Genomic DNA, 12913 nt, shown 5'->3' with positions numbered 1-12913 from the left:
ATCAGTAATATCTAATATTTTTAAATGACAACTTTACCTCTTTACGTTCCAGCTCCGAAACATTTCGGGCACCTGGGTTATTTTTTCTTAAGTAGTTGGCTACAGAACAAGCTCAATGTCTACTCCTTATTAATGGATACAATAGTTGGGACTGCTAAGTTTTTGATTGAAGGAGCCTAAAGGCTTCAAAATTTATGTTTGGCTACTGGCGTTAAGTATCGCCTCTTTCCAGTACAAAACGAAGTGTGTTTAGGCCTGGCGTGACTAAGAAGTCTGAGATCTGCGATTCAAGCCTCTAGCATATATATATGAGAAAATAATGGTAGCGAAATATAGCTGAAGGTACTGAGCGCTGTAATAGGTGAGTGTAACGAAACCCTAACTTATATTATATGTAATAATTTTGTGCTTTATTTATTCACTTGCGGGAATTATATGAAATAATTTTGTGCAAAATAACTTGCATCTTCTTTAAATAAAGCTAAATAAATTTGTTTATATGGAGGATAAATTTATCCGCTTAGAGACAACCCCATTAGTAGGCCAGTGAAATTATTAGTTGCGCTTTTTTGCCGGATTGGGTAAATATCGGCAGCGGTTGTAGTTGATTTAGGCACTTCTGCACAGAGACAACCAAAGTCAATGTGGTTTCTATTCGAATTAGCCATTTCTATATGAAGTATGGCATATGGCCATATCTTTTTTTTAACTAACTCCTTGAATGCTTATGATGAACATTAGGACAGACCAGCTGGCCCTAGACACTTGTCTCGCACTCATGTTTCCATTATTATATTAACTGATTCTTTGGTGTCACACCAAACCTAGTGTAAACTATAACTTATAACAGTTATTGTGATCCACTTGTCCTGTTATTCGTGTTATGTTATGCGGATTATCCGAATCGAAAAATTCCTATTGCCTTGCCATGGTAACTTAGTCAGCTGGTTTTGATACGTCCAACCTAATAAAAGTCGATTGTGCAGCGACAGCTTTTACCTCATACACGACTGTGTTAATTGTCCCTTAATAGTTCGCTTACAGTGATCCTATTTCCCTTTTTTGCTGAATATAGTATTTTGTCCTAGCGAGCCCCTGACTGCTTTGGCGCAATTACCGTAAAATCTTATTTTACTAGATAGTTGTATTATGCTTAACCGATACTGCATTATAGTTGCGTCACTAACTTATTACCATGCCATGCTGATTCCGTTCTGCTGTTGAAATGACTTGAAAATATTATTACTCAATTGTCAATAGCACGTTCTGTTATCACAACTGTTCCGTTGTTCTATAACAATCTGAGCATTACTATACAGGTCGTTTGAGAACTTACCTAACCCTAACTTACGTGAAAGTCACTCAGGTTTTATTACTCCGTTAACCCTTTAATAAGGACTCAACTCTCTAGTTATATCGTTCTTACAGCACTTCCAACGATCTGCTGTTGTTTTACTTCATCTTTCAATTGCAAAAAATCCGTCTGCCAATTGCTCAGTGTTTTTTTCCACTACAGATAAGTAGTTATTTCAAAAAATAACATTTTTATGAGACAATTTTTATGTTGTGTAGTTTTTCCAATGTAAGGTAACTCGCCGAAAAGCGACAAAACCTGCTTAAAATTAATAAGGAATTGTTTTTTGCCGTCAATGTAAAATATTTTCAGCTCACAAAGAACACTTCACGCAGCTTATTTTAGCAGAACAAACCAACAGACAGACATAGATGTCTAGAAAATTTAGCCCAGTATCGAAACGATTGACAGTCTTTTTCAAAATATTGAAAAATATGTACTTTTTATAGACACGAAAGAAAAGCTCCAATAATATGTGACTTCACGTACTGTTAGTTCATTTCACTAACGATTCAGACCAAGGCAGAAAACAAACGCTTTGATTTATCCGCTCCGTCAGTATGTTTATTTTAGTGAAATAACAACTTGGTTATTAGAGTACAAAGTAAGTCTCCGTAATCAATACTTGTTTCACTGAAAAAAAAAAAAGCTATTTTTAACATTTTAGTACTAAGTAATCACTACGGGTAAGCTCTAATGATTGGAATAATTATTCAGATTTATTGCCTTCGGTTTAGTTTCTGAGCCCAAATGGTCGGCTTTTCTGTCACGCTAAAATAGACTTCTGGCTCGATTATCCCAAGCCTCTTCTTGAGGAGTAAAAACAACTTACTAAAGCGATCGGCCATTATTCCTCGATGAATAGCTTGCCTGGATTATGTCGTGCAGACCCCAATTAGGAGTAGTCACTCCTAATTTCAGTCAATTTTCTTTTTTACCATAGGCGGTAAACTTCCGCCGCTTACAGCTCAGAGCAGAATCGTTTTTGGGCGGACGTGTGGTCTGGCCAATTGGCGACCACAACCATGCCGCAGAAGTTCACATACCTAACTAATTCTAAAACTGGTGTCTACTCATGTCTTGGGTCTGTAGTGGGAAACTACGGTCCCGTTGATGCGTCCAGCTTTGTCATCTACAATTCTTACGACAAAAAACGTTCGCGTTTCGACAGTCGCTCTGTGATCCCACGACAGTTGGTTTGACTGACTGGAGGGATATCATTTGATTAACTCTGTGGAGTGATATCGATTTTTGGTGGCCCTGGGATTTGTACACGTTCGGTGCTGCTAGGACCCTACGTAGACGTATTGATATAGTGTTAAATAGCTGTTAACGATAGAAAAAAAAAAACAATTTAGACTTCGGTTACCCTAGTTTTTATTCAAGTAGATTTTTTTTCTCTCAAACGCAAATTCTTAGTGAAGAGGCAAACTGGTTTCTAAAGTACGCACGTTATACACGCTGGCGTCTTTGAATGCGTACCGACGTACAAGAAAAAGGTCAGCCACACGTCGATCATTTTTGTTTCTGCTGACGGCCTTTCCGGCGAAAAAAAACCGCAGAAAGATCTTTCCTAGAGCCGATCTAGCCTGTACATTTTGGTAAGTACAAGATCTATTAATTCAGGTGCGTATTGTAGGCAATAAAAATGTCGCTAGATAGCGGCCAATTATGCTGATGATGGTTATTATTGAGCTGATAGGCATCTTTATTTACATAAAGTATATGGTTGTATAACACCTGAGAAACGAATCATTAAGTATTAGTACAGAATATTAATTTGAACACAAATTAACCTACCGCTACCGTCGTCCACCATTGCGACGATACGATATATAGGCAATAACTTCGCCCTATAAAGGGATGGATCCAAAAGTCAAGTAGACGATTTTGTTACGAACCAGCAATTTGAGCAATGGATTTTTAGGCGGCCCTTTTTTCTGGCAAACTAGCGTATGAATCACCACTATTATTAGTGACATTGGCAGAATTTTACCCTTGCACTCCTTTTTAGTACCATTCTACACGGCCAGAAATATACCTATGGAGATCGAATATATGCTTATACATGCACAATTTATGCAAACTTCTCGTTATCATCTATCACCACTAGGACACATGAAACGGTAGGGGTCTTAGTAGAAGGGCCTAGCAGCAATAACGTTAGGTCAAACCAGTGTTCTCGCCATCTGAGCATTAACATCAGATAACGACGGTTCATATTAAAGGAGATCGTCTTCATCAATTGTCCAGTTGATTCGTGTTCGTTCTAGCCTTTGTTAATCACCACTAGACTTTTATTCGTTTTTTCCCTTCAATACGTCCCTCCACTGATTACTATAGAATATAGCGGTTTCGCGGCTAAAGCGATGAAGTCGACCATTTTTTATCCATATTTTTCTTGAAAAAGGTGAAACACTCCTTAGCGTATTTACATTTCGAATTATGTGCTCACTGAATAATTAACAGACCTGACATTATCTGGTTTGAAGAAGGTTAAGAAGTTTGTCTTGGTGGTGATTTTTTTTTTTAATTTTATTTTTATTATTAGATGGTGAGTTTGGAAATGAGAGAAAATGGATGTTCCGAGCGATAGCGTTTTTTTTCTAACCAGTACACGGACAAGTTCACTCGATACTTATAACAATAAAATACGGATATCATAACAAATATTAACAATACTGACAAATAATAGACAACAATAGACAGAGCGTGTACTATTCAGGATCTCAATTTTTCAATGGGCTGCTGAATGGACAATGAGCCCCTCGAACGCGTCGGCGTACTGCTGCGTGACTTGATAACTTTTGTGTCCTGTTGCAGATATAGTGTGTGTTTGTACAGGTCAGTCTCTGTCGGCACGAATGATGTTATCTTGCGAATTTCATTGCTGCCAGCAGTATGCAATTGGCGCGCAGTAAACTGCTGAATTTTCGCAGCATCGTAAACGAACGTGAGGACCCTTCGACAGTACACCAGGAATACATTACAATGAATCCGTGTACTTGACAATCTTGTCAAAGCTCAAGCAGGGCTGCTTTGATGAAGGCTCGCAACCGTGCGGGAAGCAGGACGGTCATGAACTTAAGCTGAAATGGAAATACCCTTTCGCTCGCGCAGTGTAATTCTGAAATTAATCATAAAAAGCGCGCAGCAACTGCTACCGTCGGCCTATGATACCTGCAGCTATGTTACTACGGTGAAGGCCTAAAGAGCTGACTTAAAACTGATAGGCTATAAACATTTTTTCTGATGCGCCATACAGGCTAGGGATGCGCAGCGTTGAGAAAGTGATGCGGTAACGGCGGAAATTAAGTAAGAGCCGACGACATTGACGACGACGAATGTTTAGATTTGGCCCAGGTAGTTGTGAATTATTTTTTTTCTTCCAGTAGCTGCAACAAAGCAATTAAAGGATTCTCCGATTTTACTTATTGTCCCCGCTGCTAACCATGCTCTGATGTGGCATGGGGGTACGCGGTGTCTTACGTGTTCAGTATTGTTACGTCAATGAAGATGATTTGCTTTACAAATCCGCATCCTACGGAAACTATTATATTTATTCGAATCGGTCAAATGTGTCGGGGCTTTTCAACAAGCTCCATCGCTTTGCCGTAAACAGATGACAAGCAGCCTCGAGATTGTTGTCGAGGGCCGCGATCGATTCGTATTTGAGTACTGTCATTCGGTATGAGTTGCCGATATAAGTCACTGTACCGTTGAATGGTTGGGGAAGAGGCTTTGTTTCTCTAGTTTCCTTTGTCATTTGCGCTAGCTGTCTGCTACTTGCGTCCGCTTGAAGTTATTTACTTTGGTATTTAGTTGCTGTTGTTAACTTTGTTCACTAGCAGACAACTGTCCTTGTAGTCACACATAGTGGTGCAAAGAAGTCAACAGTAACGTCAGAAGAACGAAAATGAACTTAATCATAATTTTGTAGATGACTGTGAAGAAAGGGTGTTGGTAGCTTCCACCGCCAATATGGTCCGCTATTTATTAACTCACGTAACTAATATGCTGAGCTAGCCAGTTTGTAACTCTTAGTCATTCCATTACTGGGTGATGTTCAGTAGGCTTGAAGCGGCAGTACCTTTAGGACACGTATTGCCTTTCGGCGACAGTCGAGGCTCCGTACATTTGCCCGCTTTGCATGTCTCTTTGTATAGAGGATTCGAGCCATATAATTATAACCAGCTTCTCTCCGAATCAGCCCAGGTTTTTACTTGACAGCATTAAAGGGAATGGTTAATGCCGCCAGCTTGTCAAGTCGAGGTAACCCCGGTTACATTCTTCACCACTCCAGATGAGCGAGCTTTTTGCAGAAAGGTGCGATCCCCGTGTCTTCTAAACGTGACAAAGCATCGCCGCCATGATGCTCAACCGTAAATTCATGACCCATTCTTTTCCTTCAATCTTATTTGCTGAGATCTCACCTGCTCGCTAACACTCTCGTCACTGATGATGGATGCAAGCCCCTTATGCAATTTCCTAAGGACAATCTAATTTTTTCTGTCATATGCTTTTATCTAGTGTGGGGGAGCGCCGTACAAAACTTTAGCGTGCGGTGTGCCGTATTTTTTAAGCTCGCAATGCAGAAAACACACTTGGGGATCCTATGGGATTGCCACTTCTGTGAAGACAGCCTCAAAATGTTTCGTAAATTGCCCCGAAGAACGCAATCGACTACATTCCTGCCATGATAAGCCTTTTCTTCCTTTTCCGTAGGCCATGAATATTTCTATAGGGTCTCTAGTAGACTTTTATGACAGCTCGTTTGTATGGTGCGCTCCCCCATTGTGTGATTGAGTTGAATAGCCCCTGATTTTGTATAAGCCAATCATAGTATGTGTTCTTTCATCTGTATAATCCATATCAAGATTTCTGAGTCCGATTTTTTCGTCTTTCAACTTCTTCTGCCATCTGGACTTAATTCTGACAACGAGATCATCTGTATAAGCAATAATTTCACCTCTAAAGGGACATTGCTTATATATATATATATATATGTATATATATATATATATATGTGTATATGTATATATATATATGTGTATATGTATATATATATATGTGTATATGTATATATATATATATATATATATATATTAGGGTGCTAGCTATAAGCAATGTCCCTTTAGAGGTGAAATTATATATATGTACATGTATGTATACATATATATATATATATGTAGCCAGGTTTCACATAAGAAGGCAGAGAATAGATCTTTAAGGAACTCTTGCAGTTATAGAAAGTATAGTTTTTGCACCGATTACTGATGTGCCATGTAAGCAATCTGAAACCAAAGAGACTAGGTGCTGGAAAACCTTTTGTTGCTTCAAGCATGCGAGCATCGTTTGCCACAGCAGGCTATTAAAAACATTTTGAACATCTTAATGGATTGTGAGGAAAAGTCTCTTGTTTGTTTTTTCATCTTTCCATATCTCCTGAGGACTCTATCGATTGTTGTCGGCAAAGTTTCTAAGCTTTTACTCTATGATGGTATCGATACCTTTCGCTAGCGTTTCTAGCTGGTGTATACAAGTCTACAGAAACCCTTGCCCGTAGAGATAAGCATGCATTTCTATTTTGATTGGAAATGGCCGTGAAATAGAACCTGCGCGGCAACTATAGCGACCATATCAAACACGTCCTTGAAAAGAGCCTTTGTGACTATGGGCGGGATCTCATCTGGACCCATCGCTTTACTCGTCTTGATACGTCCTCTCGCCTTCAATACCTTCTTCTTCGTAGCTGGTGGGATCTCTTACTTAGGCTTCAAGTCTCTAAACTCAGCTTGGTCAAAACAGCTAGCAAAAGAGGAACAAGGATAGTACCTGCATTTTTCCTTCTAATAGAATACATTTCTTCGTCGTGCCCGTTTTACGAGTTTACAAGCACGAACTTGGTGTTTCCTTGCAGGAAGTTTCTGCATCAGTTGTTCGTGCCATCTTTGATCTCCACCTTGGGTGCCTCTCTTCTTCGCCTGTAATGTTCAGTGGCTCCTTGGAGCACGTCCAGATCATCGAGGATTCTAAATCGTTTCTAGCTTATTCTTATCTAGGCTAAAAGCTATTCGATTCTGCGCAGTGTCACGCCTGTAGGATTGGCGGAAAGAGGCAGTTGCGCTTACTACAGTCGTTTCGAATTTGTCGGCCGACCTTCAACAGCTCTGATAGATGATCACATGAGGTGTCTGCGCTATTTGTCTTCTGTTCAGTTCCCTTCGCTCCTCTTGAATTTGGGAATAGTAAATGCGACATGATGAGATTATCGATTTGACGAATGCGATCGCAACCGTTGTTGACTCGTTCTATAGCATTGATTACTTCTTGCGGTTCATATCTACCACGATGGTGTATACATGAATGCTCTGCCATTGAAGCTGTATCGCGCTACGTCGTCTGGTTTGTTCTGCTGATAGCCCCTAGATTCTATCTAGTGCACTGCCACTGAGTACCTCTGCCGCCGCTGTAAGCCCTGCCATTGAAATGCGTTCAGTTTGTTCGGAATTTGGTGAAAGGCGATTATTACAGGGGCATATTGTTTCTATATAATACAAGGCACATTCAGATACTGATCAAGTTCATAATTTTAGAATCACGACCAGCCGATAATCCACAGTCACGCACACACGTCACTTTTGCAGGCCCTGCTCGTTCTGCTGATGGTACGATGCGGCATGATGCCGTTAATTTGGTTTACCCGAACTACGGGTTCCCTAAAGCGTAGCATTCTCAATGGTATCCTGGTCACGATGGAATATTCTGAAGGGATATTTGGAGGAGAGTGTGCTGCACGTAGTTTACCGTAGTTGTTTCCGTTGAAAATTACCTATATAGAAAACAAATCTTATGCTATTCTCGTGAATCTGAAGTTGCACGTTTTTGATTTATCATTTCTGTGGCGGTATTGCCTACTTCCACAGTGTACGTAAATGACCCAAGAATTTCGAATTAAATGACGCGCGTAATTTAGTTCGAAATTTATAATATACTCATCATGTAGCAACATATCGGTATCCAATGTAAAATATGGACATGTTATCATAACGTTATATTAGATGAGTATTAATAAAGTCGGCATATGGCCGATTCATCACAAAACGAAGTTCCTGCGCATAAGGTTCTTGCAATAAATATAGTTTTTTAGCGTCTACTGTGACCGTTCTCCTACACTCGTAAAATCCTAATATAGTCGAGAATCCAATTAATTTTTATTTAGGCACTAAGTTCGATATCGTTCGCTGTTTGTGTGGCATTTATACTTCAACTTTTCGCGACACTTCGTGCAGATTAACTACATGTGTTGAGACGCCGTCCTGGAGTCGTTGGAAGTTAACTGTTTGCAACGTATTCTCTAAGCTTTGAGTAACATAATATTGCTGAATCTAATCCTGTATTTGTAGCAAATGTTAATGTGCAGAAAAATACTCCTCAAATCATCAGCTCGGCTCTGGGTGTGTGGGCGCTGGGAGTGCACCGACTCAAACGCCCACACACTTCCTGTATCACGCTTCTCAGGACAATCAGGCATTTCGACAATAACGAGCACTTCAATGTACATCATTGACACCGAACTTTGTTTCATCAGGTAAAAAGCACGTTTCCTCTTGTCTTCAGATAACCACTGAGAACACTTCTTGACTTTTCTATTAACAAAAAAAACATTGTTTTTTGGAGGATTGGTTTGGCGTAAAAGTTGTGAAACAATATGAACGAACATATAATTATCAACATTAAAAACACTGAAGACATGTTCATGTTGGCTGCATTACATTTCTAGTAAAGAGCAAGTTATCCACCCAAGGAATAAGCATTTGAGAACGAAGAAAAGTTGGGAGTGTTATTAAGTGCTATGAGCCTGCCTTCTCCGTTCCAGATTATTGAGTCATCGCCTAGAACTTGATGAACGTTCAAAAAAAAAAACAGATAATCGATGCTGAGAATGAGATAGAATTCCACTATTTTGTGCCTGCAATATATAAAGGGAAATGAAGAAAATTAGGTTTGTTTTCGTCAGTCCTCCATTTTCTCCTTTAATAAAACTTCCGTCTAGCTTCGATAAGAGCTCGTTCAATGATTGAGGCCGCCAAATAGTTCAGACGTGTAATCACTTTTGACATACTTTTCACGCCACACTTGCCTTTCATAGGGGACGGGGACTTGCTACTTGACAGGAAAGCGCCGCTCGCTTTGCGCAACTTTCTGAGCTCATTTTGACGCGTTGTTGCACCAGCTGCTTTCACATGGAAGCCAGTTTCCCAAAGAATTTTGGACTGGCGTTTAAGTTAAAGAGCGATCGAAAAGTCTTCGGAATTTACCGTAAAACTTTGTTTTCCTTTGTTTTAGGTGACAAGAGACCATAACGTATGAACGTTGTGTTGTAGCGAGTCGATTTTGATATTTCAATTTCAGGTACTTTGAGATTATTTTCGGGAAACACAGGCACCTGGTCCAGTACGGTGCCCATAGCGCTTGATCGAGCACTTGTAGCTTGGCTCCATGCGAAACGAATTAATCCGATTACACTGGCTTACTGTTGTGATATCGTACTTCTTAATTAAAGTATATTGACCTTGGCGTATACAAGCTTTAACTTGAAGGCTTCGACAATAGGGGTGTTCTGTTCCGATCAATAAGATCATTCTTGTACCTTCACCGAACATCTGAGTACTAGCCGCAATTAGAAAAAGTATTGCCGATTCTTTGATTTGTAATATTTGTCTTAACAAAATTTCATGCGCTGAGAGGCTTGCAAAGCTAGAACATGCATCTGTTACTCGAAGTAACACTGCTGTTCATTCCTTTTTTTGTCTACCCACACCTCTCAGCGGTGCCTCCAAAGGGCTTAACAGCTTTATAGATTCTCGCCGCTTAAATGAAATAGTGAACAGGGCACTTGCAAGAGAATCACTTTGATAGATTGACTTGCGCAATGTGAGAGGTAAATGCACTCTTGAATTTTTTTTTACCACTAATTCTCGACTTGAGCGAAAAAATTGAATAAACGAGTTTTTTTTGTCATTATTTTCTAGCAGATCTCTAAATATACTAAAAATATTGTTATTTTGCAGGCCATATCTAGCTTTAAAGAGAGATTGGCACCACAAATGACTGGCGGCAAATTCGAAATAGTGAACGCGAAAGCGTACTCGGTTTTTTCCACTGAATTTTATTAAATAATAACATCAATCCTGATACTAATAGCTTTTATAAATCCTCATGGGTGCCTTGGATGTGAAAAATATGTGCCCTAACTGAACATAGTTATAAGACTGTTACAAGCTAATCTGGCAGACCTTGCAATGGAATAACTTACAAACTAGTTGGTCTATAATGAGCATTTTCTAAATATGTTAGAAAAATGCTCCTATATTTTTTTTACATATTTGTCTCAGCTTCTGAACAGCCATTTGCCTACCGTTCACGTTCCCATATGTAATTTTTGGATCTATGGTGTTCCGAAGTAAATCGATGGTGGGTTATGCTTATCTACCAATTACCCTTTTTAGGGCGTAGAAAGCCCTGTAATCACGTGGACTTAGAGCGAGATTATAAGTGGGTTGAAGCCAACGTTGGATGTTTCCTCGTTGAACCGAGGAAGTGATTGAAGTGTAGCATAGCGATTAGGTGTGACGTTACTACTGAGCGACTAGATTGCGTGTTTTCGATTGCCGTGCCAAAGGTCCAGAAGTCCCAAGGCTAAATTCATTGTTGCATCTTCGCCGAGTATTTTATAGTAACAGATGCCCCTGATGTCCATTGGAAGCACTATCGTCATTGTACATTTGAATCAACTCGACATTGCCACCAAACTCGATTTTTATTCAGGGCGGCGCCATTCTCTCGTCTGATTCTTGTGCGACTGGCGCTAAAGACTAAACGATGCCTCGTTTATAGTGGGTTTTTCGTTGACTAAGGTTCCGCAAATCGCACGTCGAGTACGCCGCACACTTTCGCCTAGCTTGATGTCCATTTACCGAGGAGTGGTAATGACGCGTAGTTCAAAAGTTATTCAATTTCAAAACACGTTGGATTCGCTTGTAACGGCTTAATATATTTTGCCTTAATATTTAGGTTTTTACGAGCATAGAATTAAGTGCTTATCCCATTAGACTGTTTTATGAGCAGCTCCAGCGTTATGACGGTTATCTTTACATTGAGTGAGGCAAAATAACAAGAAAACGATCCACTAACACAGCCGCGACAGTCAGCTTAGCCAGAGGGGCTTTAATGAAGTGCGGCTCGAGTATAAAAGTGCTCAATGTCGGCAAAACACCTCAGTGGACTTCTTCCCAGAAGGCACAACGGAAGGTGAATACTTCGCTGGCCCAGAAATCAGAGCCTAATTGAGTACTAACGAGAAAAGAGTGTAGGAGTCCTGCATTTAGGTTAAAATAAATAAAAATACAAATGTAAATATTGAATATATGCGTATAGATTGAATATGTACATCACAGAAGTACGATACGCATGTTAAAACGCTATTAAAGTTTCAGCTCTGATTAGCTATATGATAACATGATTTAGCGAAATGTTATATTTACTGGTATTGGTGAAGTATATACACAGACATTAGTGAATGCTGACGATGCTCAAATTCTAAAGATTTCTTTTAAAGCATCCAAAATCTTCATCATACTTTGTCCTATTAATCGACCATTTGATGCCTCGAAGCTTTTAATGGGGCATTCATTAAATAGCCCTCCTCTTAGATCCCGCATTTCGCCCACCGTATTTGCTTGTTAGCAGTCTGAAGGATAGCGAATTCTATCGTCGTTAAAATGCGATCTACCGTCTTTTTCAGGCTAACATCAAGCTACCGTTTTCTTCAGACTACATACATACAATTAATTAAAATTAAGAAATTTCCCTAAAAAAACTTCCGGGCGTTTATTTTTGCATGATTTAAATTGCTATAAGCTATTTTGTTGACTTACACAAGGACTCAATTTGCGGGTCTGATAGGTAGATATATTGGTATTGTTGAAGTTTACCTCTTTTAACCACTTAGAATAACGTTTGTTTCATAAAATAGCAGCATTTAATTGCGAACCAATGATAAAATGTCTGTATTTAAATAGAACTCAGTGTACATGTAGTGGAGTCCTCTAACGAGGTCTTAAAGAACACCGTTGGCCAGATTTGCCATGTTAACAGAAAACAAAGAATCTACTGTTGATTAACTTTAGTAGTGCGGCCTTGTAAATTTAAATAAATATTTTCACCTGAACCATCACTGGGTGACCTCATCTAAGAGCCGGAAGAGAGGGTGGAAAGTTATCAAGGATAACTGGTGAGATGGAAGTGTGTATGACTGGATAAACGCGATGGGTTCTAGCGGAATTACAAGACTGGATAAACGCGATGGGTTCTAGCGGAATTACAAAAGGCTCGTAAGCCTTCCTCGCCTTAATTCTCTGGGGGGTGAAGTAGTTTTTCTTCTACAGGTGTTACATTTACCGAATCGACGATAACATGGATAAATTTACGGAAATAGTCGGGCGGAGATAGGATGAATGATAGCAAACACTGACGAGGATTAAGGGCGAACTAAAG

At 39.6% G+C, this 12913-nt stretch overlaps 1 long non-coding RNA gene across 1 annotated transcript; it reads right to left on the bottom strand.

Annotated features, from left to right (window-relative positions):
- Window positions 1-8204: 8204 nt before the first annotated feature.
- Window positions 8205-10366, bottom strand: LOC147757774 (uncharacterized). The gene is made up of 2 exons (XR_015321776.1): window positions 9498-10366; window positions 8205-9326 (listed from the first exon to the last, which is right to left on the bottom strand). It is a non-coding gene; the product is annotated as an uncharacterized LOC147757774 (long non-coding RNA).
- Window positions 10367-12913: the final 2547 nt, after the last annotated feature.

Source organism: Varroa destructor, unplaced genomic scaffold (genome assembly GCF_002443255.2).
Source record: "Varroa destructor unplaced genomic scaffold, Vdes_3.0 BEIS01000002.1, whole genome shotgun sequence".
Lineage (NCBI taxonomy): Eukaryota > Metazoa > Arthropoda > Arachnida > Mesostigmata > Varroidae > Varroa > Varroa destructor.
This window is presented reverse-complemented; position numbering and strand designations above follow the sequence as displayed.